We start from the raw sequence: 23,815 nt of genomic DNA on the forward strand, positions 1-23,815 counted from the left end.
TCCCAGTCCATCCATGTTGCTGCAAATGGCAAAACTTCTTTCTTTCTTATGGCTGAGTAGTATTCCACTGTACATATACACCACGTCTTCTTTATCCATTCATCAGTTGATAGACACTTAGGTTGTTGCCATATCTTGGCAATTGTAAATAATGCTGCTATGAACAATGGGGTGCATGTATCTTTTTGAATTACTGTTGCTGTTTTTTTCAGATATAAACCCAGGAGTGGAATTGCTGAGTCATATGGTAGTTCTATTTTTAGTTTTTCGAGCATCCTCCATACTGTTTTCCCACAGTGGCTGCACCAATTGACATTCCCACCAACAGTGTATGAGGGTTCCCTTTTCTCCACATCCTTGCCAACATTTGTTGACAGCCATTCTGACAGGTGTGTGGTGATATATCACTGTGGTTTTGATTTGCATTTCCCTGATGATTAGCAATGTTGAGAGTCTTCAAATGCCTGTCACCCATCTACATTTCCTCTTCTTCTGCCCATTTTTAAATCGGGTTGTTTGTTTTTTTGTGTTGAGTTGTACTGAGCTGCTTATATATGTTGGATATTAATCCCTTATCAGTCATATAATTTGTAAATATTTTTTTCCCATTCAGTAGGTTGTCTTTTCGTTTTGTCAATGGTTTCCTTTTCTGTGCAAAAGCTTCTAAGTTTAATTAGGTCCCATTTGTTTATTTTTCCTGTTATTTCATTTACTTTAGGAGACAGATCCAAAAAAATATTGCTGTAATTTACATCAAAGAGTGTTCTACCTATGTTTTCCTCAGGGAGTTTTATAGTATCTAGTCTTACATTTAGGTCTTTAATCCATTTTGAGTCCATTTTTGTATGTAGTGTTAGAGAATGTTTTAATTTCATTCTTTTACATGTAGCTGTCCAGTTTTCCCAACACCACTTACTGAAGAGACTGTCTTTTCTCCATTGTATATTCTTGCCTCCTTTGTTGTGGATTAATTAACCATAAGTGTGTGGGTTTATTTCTGGGCTCTCTATCCTGTTACACTGATCTATGTGTCTGATTTTATGCCAGTACCACACTTACTGTAGCTTTGGAGTATAGCCTGAAGTCAGGGAGCATGATTCCTCCAGCTCTGTTCTTCTTGCTCCAGATTGTTTTAGTTATTCAAGGTGTTTTGTGCTTCCATACAAATTTTAAAATTTTTTGTTCTAGTTCTGTGAAAAATGCCATTGGTATTCTGATAGGGATTGCTTTGAATCTGTACATTGCCTTAAGACTAACTGACTTTAAATCAACTGTCTCAAATATGCTCAAAGAATGAAAGGAAATCACAGACAAGGAACTAAAGGAAACCAAGGGAATGAGACCTCATCAACTAGAGAACACTAATAAGGAGATATAAATTATAAAAAAGAACCAAATAAAAATTTTGGAGCTGTAAAGTACAATAACTTTGAAGAAAAATGAACAGAACCAGTGGGATATCATCTTACACACCAATGTATACACAAAGGGAGTTCTGGGGGGGGAAAAAAAAGGCAAAGGGTCAGTAAGAATACAGGAAAAAATACTAGCCAAAAACTTCCCAAATTTTATAAAAGCTGTAAATCTACATATTCAAGAAGCTTAAAGAACTCCAAGCAGGATAAACTCAAAGAGATCCTCATACTGCCAACCCAATATAATCTGTCCAAAGTTAAAGACAAAAAGACAATCTTGAAAGCAGTAAGAGAGACGCAACATGTCGCATACAAGGGATCCTCAATAAGATAACAGTTAATTTCTCATCAGAACCCATGGTGGGATGATATAAAGTGCTTTTCAAAAAACTTTATCAATGAAAAATTTTATATTCAGCAAAGCTCTCCTTCAAAAAATGAAGAAACTGGGAATTCCCTGGCAGTCCAGTGGTTACAACTCAGCACTTTCACTGCTGGGGCCCAGGTTTGATCCCTGGTCAGGGAACTTAAATCCCACAAACCACGTGGTGCAGCCAAAAAAAAAAAAAAAAAGAAGAAGAAACTAACACATACTCAGGTAAATAAAAGCATCACCAGTAGACCTGCCTTATGAGAAATGTTAAACAGAGTCCTTCAGGCTGAAATGAAAGGACACTAGACAGTAACTCAAAGCCATACAAAAAAGAACTCTAGTAAAAATAACTACATAGATAAATAAAAAAGCCAGCATTGTTGTATTTGTGATTTTTAACTCCTTTTTTCCCTATATAATTTAAAAGACAAGTGTATAAAATAATTATAACTCTAGGTCAATGGACACACAATGTATAAATAAGTAATTTTTGACAATAACAATAAGAGGGAGGTTGGAGCTATATAGGAATAGTTTTTGAATAATACTGAAGCTATGTTGTTATGAATCCAAACTAGTTTCTTATAAGTTTGAGATCAATATAGCCTTAATCTTCAGGGTTAAGGAAAAGAACTAAAAAATATACAAAAAATAAAACGAGAGGGAATCAAAATAGGACACTAGAAAAAATAAACTAAACACAAAAGAGGGCAGTAATGGAGGAAATGAAGAACAAAAAAGATATAAGATTTTTTTTATTAAAAAGAAGACCTTACCTATGAATAGTTATTTTAAATTACTATTTTATTTAATTTTAATTCTTCAATCAAAAAGCAGAGATTGGTAGAATAGATTTTAAAAAGTGATCCAATTATATACTGTCTACAAGGGACTCACTCTGGATCCAAAGACACAAATAGGTTGATAGTGAAAAGATGGAAAAAGACAGTCCATGCAAACAGTAACTAGAAGAGAGCTGGGGTAGCTATACTCATATCTGACAAAATAAACTTTAAGTCAAAAATAGTTATGAGACAAATAAGGACATCATACATTGATAAAAGGGTAAATCCAACATGAAAATATGTCAAACATAAATATATGAACCTAACAATATATCTCCAAAATATATGAAGCAAAAATTAACAAAATAGATGAGAGAAATGTTCTATAATAATAGCTGGAAACTTTAAAAAATATCCCACTTTCAAAAAGAAAAACCAGGCAGATAACCAATAAGAAAATAGAAGATTTGTTGAACAACACAATAAGCCAACTAGACCTAACAGACACATACAGAACACTCAACAACAGCAGAATAGTGCATTCTGGAATACTCTTCTCAAATCCATGGGGAACATTTTCCAGGATAGAAACACAATAGAGCGAATCAACAAAACCAAAAGTTGGTTCTTGAAAAGATCAACAAAATCGACAAACTTTTAGCTAGACTAACTAAGAAAATAAGAGAGAAGACTCAAACTATGAAAATTAGAAATTATTATGGGGCATTACTACTGACCTTAAAGAAATACACAGGATTATAAGAGAATACTGTGAACAACTGATTGTGAACAAATTAGACAACCTAGATGAAATGGATGGATTCCTAGAAAGACATGATCTACCAAAATTTACTCAAAAAGAAATAGAAAATCTGAACAGAACTATAACAAGAGATTGAATCAGTAACCAAAGACCTCCCAACAGGAGAGTGGCAAAGATGGCTGAGGAGAAAGACCCTGAGCTCACCTCCTCTCACAAGCACACCAAAATCACAACTATCTGCAAAACAACCATTGATGAAAAAGAATGGAACCTACCAGAAAAGGTCTTCTACAACTTAAGACATAAAGAAGGAACCACAATGAGATAGGTAGGTAGGAGGGGTGAACTCACAATATAATCAATTCCCATACCCCGCAGGTGGGCAACACACAAACTGGAGGATAATTCTATTGCAGAGGTTCTCCCACAGGAGAGTTCTGAGCCCCACAACAGGCTCCCCAGCCCAGGGGTCCTGCACTGGGAAGACGAGCCCCCAGAATATTTGGCTTTGAAGGCCAGCAGGGCTTTAATTTCAGGAGCCCCACAGGACTAGGGGAAATAAGAGACTTCACTTTTAAAGGGCCTATACAAAATCTCATATGCACCAGGACCCAGGGCAAAAGCAGTTATTTAATAGGAGCCTGAGCCAGACCTACCTCCGGGTCTTGGTGAATCTCCTGGAGAAGTGGGAGATGGCTGTGGCTCACCCTGGGGACATAGACACTGGTGGCAGTCATATTTCGGAACATTCTACCACATGAACGCTGCCATCTTGGCTCATTATTGCTAAGACCTTGCCCCACCCAACAGCCTATAGGTGCCAGTGCTGGGATGCTTCAGGCCAAACAAGTAACTGGGCAGGGACCCAGCCCCACCCATCAGCAGACAGGCTGCCTAAAGACTTCCTGAGCTCACAGCCACCTCTAGAAATGCCCCTAGACATAGCCCTGCCCACCAGAGGACCAAGACCCAGCTCCACCCATCAGTGGGCAGACACTGTCCCTTCCCTCCAGGAAGCCTGCACCAACCTCTAGACCCACCTCACCCACCAGGGGGCAGACAACAGATGCAAGAAAACTAAGATCCCACAGCCTGTGGACCCAGTCCACTCACAGCAGGCCAGACTCTACCCTGGAACCAGTTGGGCCCTGTCCACTTGCAGGCCAACTCAAGCTTCGGGACACCCCAGACCCCAAACTCAACTGTGTCAGGACCCCTGCCCCAACAATCTGAAATGAACTCTGGGATCCCTGGGCTCTGCAGCCAGACTCCAGCACTAACCCCAGGACCTGGCTTCACCTGCCAGTGGGTGCGCAACAGCTCCAGAGTCTTCAGGACCCTGCCTCCGCCCACCAGTAAGCCAGCACTTTATACCCACTAGGATGGCTATAATTTCAAAAACAAAAATAACAGCTAGGATGTAGAGAAAGTGAAATCTTCATACATTACTGGTGAGAAGATAAAATGTTATAGTTGCTATGGAAAACAGTGTAGTAATTCCTCTATAAGGTAATCATAATTTCATATTACACAGCAGTTTCATTCCTAACTAAATACATCCAAAAATTGAAAATAGGTGTTTAAACAAAAAAATTTACAAAAAAAGTTTGTAACAGCAGTATTCACCATACCCAAAAGGTGGAAATAACTCAAATATCCATCAATGAACAAACAGATAAACAAAATGTGTTATATCCGTACATGGAAGTATTGTTCAGCCATATAAAGGAATGACATGGTGATACGTGGTATAAAATGGATAAACCTCGAAAACTATGTGATAAGCGAAAGAAGACATAAAAGGACACATGTTGCATTATTCTATTATATGAAATATCCAGAATTGGCAAATCCATGGAGACAGAAAGTAGATTAATGGTTGACAGGGGCTGAGGGGATAGGGGGAATGGGGAATGATTGTTTAAAGGGTACAAAACTTCTTTTTGAAGTTATAAAATGACTGGGACTAGATAATGGTGATGGCTGCACAACACTGTTAGTGTATTAACTTTCACTGATTTGTACATTTAAAATTATTAAAATTGTAAATTTTATGTTATGTGTATTTTACCACAATGATTTTTTGAAAGACCCAGAACTGCCACAGATATTAGAATTAAGATAGAAGGACACTAAAATCGTCGTTATAACCACATTCCATGTGTACAAAAAGTTTAGCAGAGACATGGAAGATATTTTTTAAATAGAAATTTTAGAAATGAAAAGTACAGTGATTAAGATAATAATACACTAGATGAGATTAGCACAGAACAGACAATACAGAGGAAAAGATTAGTGAACTTGAAGGCACAGGAACAGAAACTATCTGAAAGAAAGAAAGAGAAAAAAGGAATTAAAAAAAAAAAAGAACATAGGTAAACCACTGAACTTCCAGTGGCCAAATATATGGTAACTGGAGTCCCCAAAAGGGAGGAGGAAAATATATTTTAAATTTGCAGAAATAATGGCAAAACTTCTCAAACTTAATGAAAATTAGAAAGCTAGCTGGGGTTTTATAGCATATATAAAAGTAAAATTCATAATAACAATAGCATAAAGGCCAAGAAGGGCCTTATAAACAAGCTCAACAAAACCCAACCACACACACACACAAATCAACAAAACTGCATCAACATACATCATAATCAAATTGCCCAAAACTACTAATAAAGAGAAAATCTTAAAAGTAGCTAGAGGAAAAAGGACATGTTACGTACAGAGGCATAAGAATAAGGACAACACCAGATTCACAGAAACAATGTAAGTGAGAAGACACTGGAGCAACATCTTTAAAGTACTGAAAGAAAAAAAAAATCAACATAGAATTCTATACCCAGAAAAATTATCTTTCAAAAATGAAGGCAAAAGTAAAGCAACCATACACCAATAACAATTAATTTAAAAAAAAGAGAAAAACAAACAAACAAAAATGAAGGCAAAATAAAGACATTTTCAGACATTCAAAAACGAAAAGAATTCATCACAAGCAGAGCCACATTACCAAAAATGTTAAATGAAATCCTTCAGACAGAAGAAAAATCTTGATACAAATATGGATCTACATAAAGGAATGAAGAACACTAGATATGGTGATTTCAAAGATAAATATATATTAATATTTAAATCTCTTTAAAAATAACTGACTGCTTAAATAACAATGTACTGAGGGTTTATAACATATTTAAAAGTAAAATGTATCATAACAATAGCATAAAGACTAACAAAAGAGAAATGGAAGTATACTTTTCTAAGGTTCAATACTATATATGAAGTGGTATAATATTCTTTGAAAGCAGATAAAGATGTATACTATAAACATTTATGTACTATAAACCCTAAGCAAACACTAAAATAACCAAATAAGTAGTTATAGCTAATAAGGTAACTGAGGTGATCAAACAGAATCATAGAAAATACTCAACTAATACAAAAGAGGACAGGAAAAAGAGGAATGAAGGAACAAAGAACAAATAGGACAAATAAAAAACAAAGAGCAAGATGACAGACTCAAACAATCACATCAATGATCATATTAAATGTAAATGGTCTATACACTCCATTTAAAAGATAGATGTTATCAGACTGGATTAAAAGCATGACCCAACTAGAAGCTGCCTACAAGAAACTCTTTAAATATAAAGACACAAGTAGGTTAAAAATAAAAGGATGGGAAAAGATATACCAGAAAAAAAAAAAAAAAAAAGCTGTAGTGGCTATATAAATGTAAGACAAATTCTTAGAGTAAAGACTATAACCAGGAATAAAGACAGTCATTTCATAATGATAGGTGAGTCATTTCATCATAAAAACATAATAATCCGGGGGCTTCCCTGGTGGCGCAGTGGTTAGGAATCCGCCTGCCAATGCAGGGGACACGGGTTCGTGCCCCGGTCCGGGAAGATCCCACATGCCGAGGAGTGGCTAGGCCCGTGAACCACAACTACTGAGCCTGCGCGTCTGGAGCCTGTGCTCCGCAACGGGAGAGGCCGCGATAATGAGAGGCCCGCGCACCGCGATGAAGAGTGGCCCCCGCTCGCCGCAACTGGAGAAAGCCCTTGCACAGAAACTAAGACCCAACACATCCAAAAATAAATAAATAAATAAATTAAAAAAAAAAAACATAATAATCCTAAATGTTTATGCCCCTAATAACAGAGCTTCAAAATACATGAAGCAAAAACTGATAGAACTGCATAAGAAAATAGACAAATCCACAATTATCCAATACTTCTCTCTCAAAAACTTATGTAACAAATAGGCAAAAAGACAAAAACTAGAAATGAAAGCATGGATATAGTAGATTTGACAACACTATCAATGAACTTTATCTGATTGACATTTCTAAAACACACTACTACCCAATAGCAGAAGAATACACATATTTCTCAAGAGTACACAGAGACCTTATGAAGAGAGACCATATTCTAAGAAATAAAACAAGGCTAAATAAATTAAAAATGATTCAAGTCGTACAAAGTATGTTCTCTGACCACAATGTAATCAAATTAGATATCAACAGCAAGAAGATTATAGGCAAATCCTCAAATATCTGGAAATTAAAGAATACCCTTCTAAATAATTCATGGGTTTAAAAAAAGGGGGGGTAAACTAAAAGGAATTATTAACTGAATGAAAAGAAAAGCAAAACACATCAGAATTTGTGGGATTGTGCTAAAAAGGTATTTAAGGAGAAATTGACAGCAATGAATGCTTGCTTCTACCTTTTAGAAACTAGAAAAATAATAGCAAAGTAAACCCAAAGTAAACAGAAGAAAGGAAATAATAAAGATCAGAGCTGAAATCAACAAAACAGAAAATAGAAATAATAGAGAAAATCAATGAACTCGACAGCTGGTTCTTGAGAAGAGTAATAAAATTAGTAAGCCTCTAACCAGAAAGATCAGGAAAAAGAGAAATACGCAAATAACCAATATCAGGAATGAAAGAAGAGACATCATTACAGATTCTACAGATACTAAAAGGATAACAAACCATGATAAACAACTTTATGCCAATAAATCTGACAACTTAGATAAAATAGACAAATATTTGCAAACCACATATATGACAAGGAACTCATATCTAGAATATATAAATAACTCTCAAAATTCAAGAGTAAAAAACCAAAGATTCAAGTAAAAATGAGCAGAAAACATGAAGAGACATTTCACCAAAATGGATATACAGATGGCAAATATGATAAGTTCAACATCACTAGTCATCAGGAAATGAAAATTAAAACCATAATGAGATACCACTACATACCTATTAGAACACCTAAAATAAAAAACAGTGACAATACCAAATGCTAATAACGAAGACAGAAAAACTAGACCTCTAATACAATGCTGATAGGAACATAAATTGGTACACCACTCTGGAAAATGGTTTGATAGTTTCTTAAAATACACTTAACAATTTCCTAAATCTATTTACCATACTACCCTGGAATTTACACTCCGAGACACTCATTCCAGAGAAATGAAAACTCATGTGCACACAAAAACTTGTATACAAATGTTGATAGCAGCTGTATTTGTAATAGCCAAAAATGAAACTGCTCAACTATCCATCAGTGGGTGAAGATTAAACAAACTCTCATACATTTATACCATGGGATACTGTTCAGCAATAAAAAGGAACTATTGATACATGTAACAACTTGGATGGATTTCAAGGGAATTATGCAGAGTTTTTAAAAAGCCAGTCTCAAAGGTTACATACTGTATGATTCCATTTATATAATATCTGGAAATGACAAAGCAGTAATGGAGAACAGATTAGTGGTTGCCAGAGGTTAGGGGATCTTTCTGGTGATGGAATAGTACTGTATCTCAATTGTGATGCTGATTACACAAATCTACACTTGATAAAACTGCAAAGAATTACACACACAAAGGAACACATGTAAAACTGGTGAAAAAGGAATAAGATCTGTGGATTGTACTAAAGTCGATTTCCTGGTTTTGATATTGTACTATAGTTATTTAAAATGTTACCACTGGGGCTTCCCTGGTGGCGCAGTGGTTAGGAATCCGCCTGCCAATGCAGGGGACACGGGTTCGAGCCCTGGTCCGGGAAGATCCCACATGCCGCGGAGCAACTAAGCCCATGCACCACAACTACTGAGCCTGCGCTCTAGAGCCCACGAGCCACAACTACTGAAGCCCGCGTGCCTAGAGCCCGTGCTCCACAACAAGAGAGGCCACCGCAATGAGAAGCCTGTGCACCGCAACAAAGAGTAGCCCCCACTCACCACAACTAGAGAGGGCCTGTGCGCAGCAACAAAGACCCAACACAGCTAAAAATAAATTAATAAAATAAATTAATTTTTTAAGTGTAAAAATAAATAAATAAATAAAATTATTATAACAAATATTCTCTTAGATACAGTCCACCGTTCTAATTATTAAAAATAAAGTGGTCTGGGGAGGATCCTGATTCTGTCACATAACATACTAGCACTCCCTCACAATTTTGAGAATAACTTATGATAAACATCTTAAAAGGACATGGGGGAAGATAGCATCTTGAGGCTCACCACTAAGAATGAACTGCAGTTCAATTTTAACATCAGCCCATTCATTAATCAATTACAAATCCACCTGCCTATGCAATTATTAACTACATTTCTATATCTTTTCTACAAAGATATAATAAAAGGCTATCAAATGCTACCTGTATAACCTTTGGGGCCCCTTTCCTCATTTGTAAAACAGGACTAAATGAGGCAATCTATGTAAAGTGTTTAACCCAGTACCCAGCACAAAATTTAAAATCCAATAAATGTAGCTATAATTCTAGATATATTATGGCCAGAGCATCTCCTGATGTACCTACCAGTTTACATACCCTATAAGAAAAAAAGTGAGGCTAGTGTGGCATGACTTGTCCTCTGTGAACCCATGCTGGCTCCTAGTGATTACTGTCTTCTTTTTGGGGTACCAAAAATATATGTGTTCAATAATCTGACAGTTTGTTCAGGAATAACACCAAGCTCACCATTTTATTATTATTATCTGCAACCTTTACTTCTTTTCCAACATTGTGTATCAGCAGCTAAAACACTCTGTTACACATAATATGTGTTCAAAAAAAAATAGTTTGCTGAATTCCCCTTTAAAAAAATCAGGATTAATTTCTTAGTTTTGATAAATTTGCCATGGTTATATAAGATGTTAACATTAGGGGAAGCTGGGTGAAAGGCATATGGGAATTCTTTGTACTTTGCAATTCTCCTATAAATATATAACTATTTCAAAATTAAATGTTTTTTTAAAGTCAAGAGGATCTTTTCCCACCTCTGGTAAATTCTTTCTTAAAACTACTCATATATTACCAACCACTATTAGGTGCAAATTCTTTAGCAGCCTTTACAGCCCTATAATTAATCTGGAATAGGAGATATGAATTCCAGCAAATAGGAACTCTCATAATACCCCTAACTTATCCTGGGCCACACAGAGTTAGTATTCAGTAAACAATAGTCATCCCCAAATTTTATCTTTGGAAACATGGGCTTAAAAAAAAAAATCTGTCCCCAAAGCAAATATCTTTTCCCTAAAGCATTAAAGCTCTGTAGAATCCAATTAAAACCTCTGACTCTTACTGTTCAAATTACTTATTTAGCAGTGGCCTCCAAGTCAAGCTCTAAAAGATCTTTGATTGTATGAGACAAGTTACTACTATATTATTAGCATGAAAATCTTTTAAAAATATGTTTTAAAATATTTTATATCATGGCTGATTGGTTTTTGAATTAGGTAAACAAGAGTTTAGGGAAATGATGAATTTCATTTATAATTATTCAAGCTCAAACTTTCTCTGTTAAGCAACAAAGTCATGAAAATTCTGATACAACTGTACTTGCCAAAGAAATCCTAAAATACCTAAGAAGAAAGTATCTTGTTCCTAAATACCTCCAAATAGCTTTTGTACTTTAAAGAGTTTCTTTCAGGCATCAACTAATTTTCAAAAACTTGGCTTTCCTTTTTGGAATAGAACTACAGAATCGGTACTATAAACAGAAGTGCTATTGTCAAAGAATCGATCCAATAATAAAAAGAGCTAAGGCCACTTGTCTTATAGAAAATTACTGCCAAATGCTGCCAGACCCTGCTTTTCTTCCTTCTGGGCCAGTAGCCAGATACTAATCATTTTTAGACCCTTTCTAATTTTTAGTACACAGTTTAGTACACAATGCCACAACTGAACTAGACAGTATTTTAATGAACGTTCTCCATAATTCGTCTAATGTTTTGGCACACACACACATGATTTACAATATCTTTGGAAGTACATATGAGAAACTGGTAACAGTAGTTGCCTCTAGGGCAACTGTTTGGGTCTTTGAATTTTGTCAGTTTTTTTAATAACTATTCAAGAAATTAATTTATCTATTAAAAGAAAAAACTACAATAATAAAACATTAGTTCCAGTTAAAACATTTTACCTTATAACATAATGCATATGGTATTCTTTTAAAAATCTTTTCTTTTCATATGCAACTTTAAAAAAAATTTTGGCAATGCTCTTCAGTTATAATCAAAGAAATACAAATTAAAGTCAGATCATTTTTGCTTATTAAATTAGAAAAGGGTTCTTTTTTTAATTTTTTAATTAATTTTTTTGGTTGTGCCGCACAGCATGCAGAATCTTAGTTCCCCGACCAGGGATCAAACCCGTGCCCACTGCAGTGGAAGTGTGGAGGCTTAACCACTGGATAACCAGGGGATTCCCTAGAAAAGGTTTTTAAAACTAATACTGATATTGGCATGTAAAGTGGCATAACCTTTCTAGAAAGTAATGTGGCAATACCTAATTTTTTTAAGATCTTACCTTTTGACTCAACATTTTTATTCCTATCCTAAGAAAATAATCAAGTATGGAGAAATATTTACGTACAAAGATTTTCTTCAAGTGTTACTTGCAGAGGAAAAAAATATTCAGTAATTGGGAATGGTTAAATCATTACACATCCGTTCAACAGAATATTATGCTGCTATTAAAAATTCGGTTTTGAAACAATTTTGACAAAGTACGAAAATCTTTATGATATAAATTCATGGTGGGAGAATAAACAGTATACAAATGAATAAATATATTCATGGAAGGAGGAAGAATGTGTACCATAATGTTAGCAATGCTTATATTTGAGCTGAGGCATTAGATCTTTGTCTTTAGTATTTCTCCACGTATTTAAAATGAGTTCCTAGAACTTATAAAATAAGGGGGAAAAACAAGCTACACACACATTCCTAAGTTTATAATATTGGAAAACTGATGTGATATTTAAACAGCTGAAATAAATTAAAGCCTTCTAATTAATAACATTTACAAAAGCTGGTGACAAACTAACTCAATTATATATCATTAAGATCATTCCTACTGTATAATAAGCACTACCAGCTAGCTTATTTTTTAATCAATACAATAAAAAAGAAGACTTTGAACTATCATATGGTACAACATGGACAAAAATTAAAGCCCATCAAACAGGGTTAAAAATGTAATTATGGGGGCTTCCCTGGTGGCGCAGTGGTTGAGAATCTGCCTGCCAATGCAGGGGACACGGGTTCGAGCCCTGGTCTGGGAAGATCCCACATGCCGCGGAGCAACTAGGCCCGTAAGCCACAACTACTGAGCCTGCGCGTCTGGAGCTTGTGCTCCGCAACAAGAGAGGCCGCGACAGTGAGAGGCCCGCGCACCGCGATGAAGAGTGGCCCCCGCTCGCCGCAACTAGAGAAAAAAGCCCTCACACGGAAACGAAGACCCAACACAGCCAAAAATAAAAAAATTTTTAAAAATGTAATTATGAGTTAAATTGTAATAATACTTATTATATAATAAGCAATAATATCCCTGGAAGAAAAAAAAGATTAAACTAACATATAACATCTAAATTAATAAACATAACCAAACTTTTCCTTTAAATGAACTGAATCTGCCACTGGGAAAAACAATAATTATTAATGAATGGGTAAACTATCATTGCTCAGACATTAATTGGTACAGTTTCAAATGTAGATGGAGTTTACCCCTAAAGATTATTTCCACCACTACTGCCCCCTCGAAAATCACAAATCTCACAAGGTCACTATTCTGCTTAGCACCCTTCAGTGGGTTACCACTGCCTTAAATCCAAATTCCTTACATTAGTTGTAAGATCCTCCATGATATGGTCCTTGCTTTCACTCCCCACTCCTTCCTTCTCACTTGCTTCCTATGCTCTGGCCCAGTGGTTTGCAAAGTGTGATCCTTGAACCAGCGACATCTCTACCACCTGTGAACATGTTAGAACTCCAAACTCATGAGCCCCACTCCTACCGGGAGATTCATATTTACATTATAGCTTGAAAACCACTGCTCTAGCCCTCCTGAATTGCCTGCAGATTCCCAAATCTGCCCTGCTCTCTCTCTGCAAAGACAGCTCCCCACCTACAGTGCTTTTACCCCATTCCCTACCGGGCATCTCATCCACCTTGTTTACTACTCATCTTTCAAGTCTTAGCTTAGAAATCACTTCAAAAGGGAACTGAAAACTTTTCCAGAATTAGAAAAATATTTCTCATGATTTCTTCTATTATTGTAGGGGTTCTCATTTGCATTCTTCACCAACTAAAGCCATTTCTAAAATTTCTTAAGACCATCAAAGAAAGCCTTTGCTTGACATATCCCAAAACATAACTTATGCATTGGTATAAATGATTTCAAACTGTACAGAACAGTAAAAAATATATATAATGTACAGTAGAACCAAACTGTCAAAAAGAAATGACTTTTTTAAGTTGGGAAAATATAGAAAAATAGCCAACCAGTTCTGAAATTCACACCTTAGAATTAATTAATTTGAATTTCCTCTTTTCTGGACATATTTCTCCCATCTTCTGGAGAAGGGGCACCAACAAATAAAGAACATGATTTTTAAAAAAGAGGCTAATCAAGAGGAAAGAGAAATGTGTATAGCCTGGATAAAGTTAAATGCTACATGTTTTAAGTCAGATATAAGAACAAAAGCACGGACCAGAAGCTGTTCTCCAATATTTTTAACAAGTTTGAGATAATCTCACCGTACACGATCAGTTAATAATTTATCTTCAGTCATTTAATGATCATCTATCATGTGCTAAGGACCACGTGGAATTAAGAATTATGTATATGTATCTATATATCTATATCTATATGAAGATGAGGTTAACTTCTAGTTTTTTAGCCAAGAAATGAATCTTTAGGCCCACGAAAAGACAGGTACAAAATTGTTCTTAGCAGCTTTGTTCCTAAGAGCTAAAACCTGGAAATGGTCCAAATGTCTATAAATAGTACAATAAAAAATATATACTCACACAATGGAATACTATACAGCAATGAAAAAGAATGAACTTCTGCTAACTTAAAAATTGATTTGATTCCATTTATTGGGTTGGCCAAAAAGTGCCTTCAGTTTTTAAGTAAAACTAAAAGACACATTTTACATTTTCACCAAGAACTTTATAGAACAACCTATTCACCCTTTTGTTCCACTACCTTCTGCCATTTTTCAGGCAACTTCATAATTCCATCTTCCCAAAACTTTCCAGCTTTTTGAGCAAAGAACTGTTCCAGGTGCCTTTTACAGTCTTCCAGGGAATTGAAATTTTTTCCATTAAGAGAATTTTGTAACGACCTAAATAAATGGAAATCCGAAGGTGCAATGTCTGGTGAATACGGCGGATAAATCAGAACTTCCCAGCCAAGCTGTAACAGTTTTTGCCTGGTCATCAAAGAAACATGCAGTCTTGTATTATCCTGATGGAAGATTATGCCTTTTTTGTTGACTAATTCTGGATGCTTTTCATCGAGTGCTGCTTTCAGTTGGTCTAACTGGGAGCAGTACTTGTTGGAATTAATCGTTTGGTTTTCCGGAAGCAGCTCATAATAGAGGACTCCCTTCCAATCCCACCAAATATACAACATCACCTTCTTTGGATGAAAACCGGCCTTTGGTGTGGTTGGTGGTGGTTCACTTCGCTTGTCCCACTATCTCTTCCATTCCACATTATTGTACAGTATCCACTTTTCATTGCCCATCACAATTTGTTTTAAAAACGGAACGTTTTCATTAAGTAGAGAACCATATGTGGAAATACGGTCAAGAAGATTTTCTTTGCTTAACTTATGTGGAACCCAAACATCAAAGCGATGAACATAACCAAGCTGGTGCAGTGATTTTCAATACTTGATTTGGATATTTTGAGTACGTTGGCTATCTCCAGCGTGGGATAACGTTGACTGTTCTCAATTAATGTCTCAATTTGATCGCTATCAACTTCAACTGGTCTACCTGATCGTGGAGCATCGTCCAGTGAGAAATCTCCAGCACGAAACTTCACAAACCACTTCTGACATGTTTGATCAGTCACAGCACCTTCTCCATACACTGCACAAATCTTTTTTTTGTGTTTCAGTTGTGTTTTTACCTTTCTTGAAATAATAAAGCATAATAGGCCGAAAATGTTGGCTTTTTTTTCTTCCATCTTCAATATTAAAATGGTTACACAAAAATTCACCAATCTTGATGTCTTTTTTTAAAGGCATGCTGATATACAGCTGTCACATAAAATCTAACAAAATTGTTTCAAATGAAGTTAAAGACAGCTAAGTGCTACTAGAGCCATCTCACGGAAAAAACTGAACGAAACTTTTGGCCAACCCAATATATGAAGTTTAAGAAAAAGCAAAACTAATCTACTGTGATGGCGGTCAGAATAGTGGTTACCTTTGGGAGGTACTGACTAGCAGCGAGTAAGGAAGGATGCTGAGGTCCTAGAAGTGTTCTATATCTTGGTGTGGTTGGTGATCACATGCTTACATATGTAGAAATTCATTGAGCTGTTTATGATTTCTGCACTGTATACAATTTAAGTCCTAGAAACAAAATTTTTTTTAAATAGAAGAGAAAGTTCCTCATCCTCCATGCCAGCCAGCAAGGAAGGAAGGAAGGAGAGAGGTTAGATCAAACAATCTTCAAGTTTCTGTTTTAAAGTTCGATTGTCTTATTCATTTAACAAAAATGTGAGTACCTACTTTGTAAAAGGTAAAATGTGACCACCTACTTTGTATCCCCTGGGTGCTGGGGATATAGCACTGAATAAAATGGGTAAAAATCCCTGCTCTCATGGATCTTACATTATAGTAGGGTTAGAAAGATAATAAAAGCAGTGTGTTGGACTGCAGAAAAGCACAAAAAAAGAAACAAAGCAGGGAAGAGGGATAGGAAGAGTATGTATAGGAGGGATGCTATAATTTTAAACAAGGTATCAGTAAAGGCCTTTCAGAAAGGGTGATACTTTAATTCAGAACTGAAAGAAGGACGGGAAGGAGACATACAGATATCTGGAAGAACATGTTCCAGGCCTTCTAAAACAGGAAGGAGGCCACTGCGGCTAAAGGGAAGTGAACAAGGGTTAGATTAAAAAAAAAATACACACACACACACACACACACACACACACACACACACACACACCCGGCCAGATATTCTTTTCCCCAGTCTTTCCTTCCAATTCCTCATTTAAAGACTAACTTAAATCAAACCTTTTCTACATAGAAACTTCTGCAGCCACTAGCCCAGTCCACATTTACCTTTATCTTCTGAGCTCCTGGAGCTGCATCACTCATAGCATCTTTATATACTGCCTTGCAATTAAATACTTACTGCCTCCCACTCCCAATAAACTGAGCCTCTTCAGGGCAGTGACTAGATTTTATGCTTTTTTGTATCCCTGTTAGTTAGTCCATGGTTGGCATGTAAATGGTTACTGGTCAGGCTGCTGCTAATAACTTTAGCAGGCAGAAGATTAGTAAACTGTGAATAGATTTTTAAAAAGAAAAAAGAGGAAGGAAAGAAACCAAGACTAGGGAGCTACGTGAGTGAAGAGGCACTGAGGCGTCTCCATGTGTCATGATCCAGAGTCTGGATTTTCTCTGAGCCATGTCCTTAAGACTCTGAGATCCTCAACATCACTTTTCTAAAAGCCACTCTAGGCTTTTTTCCTGGGGGGAACATCAGGCACCTGGTTTCCTTTCAAATAATGGTTTTACAACACCAATGGTCATAACTAGCTTAATAACAACAACAAATCTTAACCAACTACAAAGCTGTAAGATCTTGAGCAAGTCATGTAACTATTCTTGTGTATGTCAGTTCCCTCATATGCTAAATGTAGGAGTTGGATTAAGTGGTCTCTAAAGTCCAATCAATCTCAAATCCTCTACTTTAGCTTTTTTTGAAAAAGCTGAATGGATAAACCTCACAACCTACTTCTTCAATTTATAAAATGAATAAAATATCTATTAATAATTTTAAATACACTGAATAAGAACTCATATTCAGAAAGCAGTGTAGTATTTTGAAAAAGCATAGAATCTGGAGTAAGACAGACCTGGATCTACATAGCCTGCTTCTTAGTAGATAAATAACCCTGAGAAAGTTACTATATTTGCAGGATTTGTTTTGAGAATTAAAGGTAATTATGTAAAGCAACTATTAAGCCAATATAAAATCCCATACACACTGGCAACAATCATTTCCCATACAGAAAGCAGCCAAGGTAAAATATCTACCAAATCACTGATGTCTAAGATCTGAAATACTCAAACTAGTTCATAACTCTGCTAACAACTTTAGATACAGGGATTAGTGGTTGCCTCAAAATTCTGCATGACTTTTCTGCGAGTTTAACAGAGTAACCCCTAACTCCTACAGTGCTAATAGTCTCTTTTCTTAAACAAGAGGATAAGAACTACAGATCTAATGTCAGTTTGTGGTCATAGGGGCAAGAGAATAAGATAATTTAGAAAGCCCAACGTTTTAGAAAAATAGGACAAGACTGAGATTTGGGCTTAACTCAGACATTATGAAGATATTAATCTTGGCACTGAGAGTTCAAATCCGTAATGAGAGCCAACTGTGTTAACTAAGCAATAGATATTCAATAAGTAATAAGACAAATATACATCGGCTTTTGAGTCCAGGAAGAGAGAGACATACATAATTACAGCATACTAATGAAGATAAGAGAATGAATGAACAAGATACAGAGAGTGAATAACCTAGTGGGGCTGGAAGAGCAAGGACCAGAGCACACAGAAGATTCAAAAAGCAGATAGCGCTTAAGTTGTATCTTGAAAAATCACTAGACTCTGTCAGTAAGAGAGGAGAAGGAAAGGCATTCTAAGCAGCAGGGAGAATATATAAGAAGGCTCTGAGTCAGGAAAAAGTATGGCTCTTTCAGTAAACTGATGTTACTAGTACAGTTGGAGCTTGAGACGTACGGTGGGAGAAATGCAGGAGATGAGCCCGATGATGAAGGGCCTTGTAACCATAGAACTAAATACTGTAGGTAAGGGAGAAGTATGGGTTTTAAGAAAAAAGCACTGAACATATTTGCATTTTAGAAAAATCACATTGGCAGCAGTGTAAAGGATGGATTAAAGGGGGTCAACCACTAGAGACCTCATTCTACACACAGAGTTAAATAAGGACATTACATTATCATATAGATACTCTATTACAGAACCAGGGATCAGAAGCAAAAATAATAATGCTTTAACAGATAAAGCTAAATTACCAAAAGGAAATTATTTACCTTCATGAATGTATATTCTTTTTTTTTTTTTTTTTTTTTATTTATTTATTATTTATTTTTGGCTGTGTTGGGTCTTCATTTCTGTGCGAGGGCTCTCTCCAATTGTGACAAGCGGGGGCCACTCTTCATCGCAGTGCGCGGGCCTCTCACTATCGCGGCCTCTCTTGCTGCGGAGCACAGGCTCCAGACGCGCAGGCTCAGTAGTTGTGGCTCACGGGCCCAGCCGCTCCGCGGCACGTGGGATCCTCCCAGACCAGGGCTCGAACCCGTGTCCCCTGCATTGGCAGGCAGACTCCCAACCGCTGCGCCACCAGGGAAGCCCGAATGTATATTCTTGAATTAAATATTTCCTATATATCTTAAAATAGAAGAGGCTCTAAAATTAGGTATGATATATAAAAATTACATGGAACTAGTTGTACCCTGAGAACTAGCTACTCTTATGGCATCTATCCCTTTTTGTACATATAATACTGTAGATCCGCAACATAAAAACCTATGTAATAAAAACCGTGGAATTGGAGTTTATATTGATTACTGACAGGGACTTCTCTTTCTTTAATTGTATATATACGGAAACTGAGGCCCTGAGAGACTAAGGAATCATCCAAGGTCAGATGGTTAGCAGCACAGTTAAGACTGGAATTCATGTCTTATGATTTCCTTTCTAGAAATTGGCTTAGTACGTCACATTTATAATTTCAGAATTTTGAATGATAATCCAAAAGACACTGGTATTGTCATTTTCAGCAGTGTAATAATGAACTATAAAACAATTTTTGTTTCATACGCCTCACAAGAAAAACAACTATTAGGTGTCCATATGTCTGACAAAAAGAAATCCCATCCTGAAATCTGTGCCACAATAAAAACACCTCCTGCCCCGCCACAAAAACACAACCTATTCTTCTCTAGGGAGTCTAAAAACTTCCTTTTTCAACTCGGGAAACAAATTTGAAATAAGAAAGGCCTAAGATTAATTTATCTTTGTATAATTAAAGATCCAACATCTTTACCATATTTTAAGATTTAACTTGGGCCTCAGTCTTTTACTTATTCTGTTGTGCTCCTCTCCCTACCCCATTCCTATAATTTTACATTTTTTCCTTCACTAGTACACACAGTAGAAGTGGCAACACTGACAAAATGCCTTATAAATACAGTACATTTCACAAATTTGCATAGTGACCAAAATTTTAATTTTTAGACTTCTCTAATTTACCCTTAAGTAATGTCTGCTCACTGAAATAAATTCAAATAGTATAAAAGCATATATTAATAATTAATAACTCTCTTCCATGCCTTTGCAACTCTCTCCTGAAGAATCCCCCGAACACTTAAAAGTCTGATATTTATCCTTACAGACTTTTTTTATGCTTATATAACAGAAGGTGCTAATCCTCAGAGTCAAAATATATTTAACACTCAAACTCTACTGATCATAATTTAATCTTTATTAATTCAGAAGGTAGATCGTTATCTTGCCTGGTTTCTGGTTAACATGCCAGACATCAATCATATTATCATTCAGAGGTTATTATTTTTTTAAGTGAGCAAAACCCCAACTATCCTGTTTATTTCTTCCTTATCAGCATCTCAATTATTTTATGTATTTATTTTATTTATTTGTTGTCTTTCTCTCTCTCTTGATATAGGTTTCATGAGCGCTGGAATCATTGTGTCTCCATGCTGTGACACCTAGCAGACAATCAAATATTTTTTGACGGATCAGTATGTTTACTTAGAAATTATGAAAGCTACTTTTTAAAAAGTTACTGACATCTGCTTAATTTTTCATTGGCTTTCAAAAATAATAAGGAAAAAAGATCTGCTTAGAGTTTTTTTGGCTGTGGTGCCAATCAAATGTCTGCTCAACTGATCACTTTTGATAGTCAAAACTATCTTATAAAAGTCAATCAGGCATTTTGGTTTGACCAGGAATTTATAACCAAAACAAAAACCAAAAAAACTTAAGCTTTTCAGAGAGTTATGCATTGCTATGCAGAATTCCCTTGTTTTTTAAAATGATTACAAAAGTCAAGTATTAAGTAGATTATCACTAATGTTTCTGGTTCTAAGATCAAAAGAAATGTCATTTAAAAAAAAAACTGTCACTAAGAAAAAGAATGAGGCAGGCAAAGTTCTCTGCTTTGGCACACTCAAATTTGTCTGTTTATCCCAAATTACAGAATTACTGTGAGTACAGGTTCCACTGCCTGCCATATCAGACTTCATTTACGGGCCTCTATGATAAAGGAGCTATCTAACCAGGAGAACTGTCAAGCAAAGGAACAGACTTTCTGACTTAAACATTAAAAAAAAAAAAAAAAAAAAACCCACATACACATATATACAGGTCATTTTATTTGAATTCCACCTAAGTCTGGGCTAGTTACCAACGACACTGCATGGGAGTCAAGACTAACTGTACCTTTACAATAAAACTGTTAAGCAGGATTCTCTAAAAGAGCTGTTAGCCATGCTTACAGGTCTCAAATGACGCTTCTGCAGAGCTCTAGTTTTGGAACTTCGAATTCCAATGCGTTATTTGGAAGCTGAACTTGAAGTTACCTCTCTCCACAAATGCTTTTCAAAGGGCAGAGAGAAGCCAAAACACACTTCCCAGCACTGCTTGACTGCCTAACACTCGGGCAAGACTTCAGGACAGACCTAATAATGCAGGATCAGCAAAGCAGACCACCTAGGAAAGGAAGCCAAAACCTCATAGCCTTCCCTATCCTCAGCGGCTTCCACGCTGACGCGGAGGACACTCGCCTCCTTAAGAATCTACAGTCTACATGCCCACTTAAGGTGCTGCCTGCCACTCTCCCGCTCCCAGAGCAGGGAGACCAGCACGCCTCCACAGGGATCCCGGGACAGAGAGAAGAAAACTGCAGAACAAACCCACTATTTCTCCAACTAGGCAACAACGCGGATCAATCCTTCAACTGAGCATTGAGTAAATCTCATCTAGAAAGACATCTGTTCCAGGATGCTGACCAGCCACAGACTGTGTACTAGGCTGGCTCGGGATGTCACCAGAGTCCCCTTCCCGCCCCGAGCCGACCCAGCGCCTGCAGAGCCGCACCCTCCCTTCGAGATCTCCCGGGGACCCGCTAACTCGCCCAGTCGCCCCCGAAAAGACTGGAGGCCGTGCCAAGTTACCGCCCCCCTCTGGGCAAAGCAGAAACCCCAATAAAGACGCTGGTCTCCGCTGTAAACCCTTCCGCCCCCAGCAGCCCACCAAGGCGGTCCCGGCCCCTGCAGGACGCAGATACATCTCCCTCTCGCCCGGAGACCCCGATAAACAGACGGAACCCCAATACACTGCTTCTTTATCCCAGGAAGGCGAAACGAGACGCCCACTCTCGCTCAAAGGACCCCCAAGACCCCATGGATCTGCCCCTTCAGAGACCTAGGACCTTGCTAAACTGAATCCTCTGCCCCCAAAGAGCCTGAGACCGCGATAAAAGGACCCCTTGTCCCGGAACCGCGCTATACCACCTCAAGGAACCGAAGGATCCTGATAAATCTCCTTCGACCCCGAAGACCCGGGACCCAATACGCTGCCAGCCACCACCCCTCCCCAAGCCGGAAAAAACCCCGGACCCCCATTAAACCGCCTCCTCACTCCGAGGAGCCCTGGCACCCGCTACACCGCCCTTGGGCGCCCGCACCCGGATCCCACCCCACCGCCTCCTCGACCCCCGCACTCACGAACCCCTCCAAGCCTCGCGCCCACCAGGCAGCGCCGCGCTGTCCGCGGAGCCGCCCCCGTCGGGAGCCCGCCTGCCCCGGCTGCTCCGTGTCCCCGCTCCCCGACCGCTCCTCAGCGAAGACGAGCTCCGGGCTTCCTCACCTGGGTAGCGTCGGAGGGCAAGAGGACCGGGGAGCCCTCAGGAAGAGAAGGAGGCGGCACAGAAGGGGCTGCCCAGGCCTGCGTCTGCCGCAGCTCCAACCCCTCCGCGAGGAAGCGCTTCTGTGAGGAGAGCCCTCCCGCTCCGCGCGCAGCCGGGAGACGGAGCCACAGCCGTGCCCACCGCTCTTCCCGCGAGATCCCAGCCACAGCGAGGGGCGGGGCCACGGCGAGGGGCGGCTGCAGAGGATCGAGTGACAACCGCGAGAGCCTGTCTGCGGCGGGGCAGGAGGCGGGACTTGGAGCCTAATATTACCAATCGTAAAATAGGAAAGGTGATTCGCCTACCGCTTCTCTTTTCCGTCGCCCCTCATCTATAAACTAGGCGAAAGGAGCAGTGACGTTAAGTAGTCAGGGGCAGAGGGAAGGTATCTTGGATGGAGAGTTTTGGCTTGTGTCTGGTCCTGGTCAGCCTCCGTAGATATACCTGGTTAAGGAAGAAGGTGGTTTTCACACCGCCGTGGACTGGGGCGCTGTTACCCTCGGTTACCGCGCGGCCTGAAGTGCTCAAGAGGTTCGCCTCTTCCTGGTTGAAGGCGCACCCTCCTCGGGTTACCCAGGTCTAAACCTGTTTTCCCCCCATCGGGGCCTCTCCTACCTCTCCACCTCAAACAGGGCGCCATTGTTGAGATGCCAGTGTTTTCCCAACCCCTATTAGGGACGTCTGGTCTGACAAAGGACACCCTTCTGACTCGTGTTTATTTCTACTGAAAGCCTTCTAGAAGAGTAAAAAGTAAATCTCAGTCACCATTATAACAAATTCCCAAATTAAATGAAAAGTTGTATCTCTTTGGACCCCAGTGTCTGGCACACGCAGGGCACTGAATAAATGTAAAAGGAATGACTGAAGAACGTGATATTTAAATACAGTCCTCTCTCAGTATCCTGGGGTATTGGTTCCAGGACCCCTGCAGATACTAAAATAGTGGATGCTCAA

The 23,815-nt window shown here is 38.1% G+C and overlaps 1 protein-coding gene across 1 annotated transcript in view; it reads right to left on the reverse strand.

Annotated features, from left to right (window-relative positions):
* GLCE (glucuronic acid epimerase) overlaps positions 1-22,965 on the reverse strand; it is a 115,773-nt gene extending 92,808 nt beyond the window's left edge. Inside the window, exon 1 of the mRNA XM_061181960.1 lies at positions 22,822-22,965. The gene's annotated coding sequence lies outside the window, so the exon portion shown is untranslated. The remainder of the gene's footprint in view (positions 1-22,821) is intronic.
* Positions 22,966-23,815: the final 850 nt, after the last annotated feature.

The sequence above is a fragment of the Eubalaena glacialis genome, chromosome 2, assembly GCF_028564815.1.
Source record: "Eubalaena glacialis isolate mEubGla1 chromosome 2, mEubGla1.1.hap2.+ XY, whole genome shotgun sequence".
Classification (NCBI taxonomy): Eukaryota; Metazoa; Chordata; class Mammalia; order Artiodactyla; family Balaenidae; genus Eubalaena; species Eubalaena glacialis.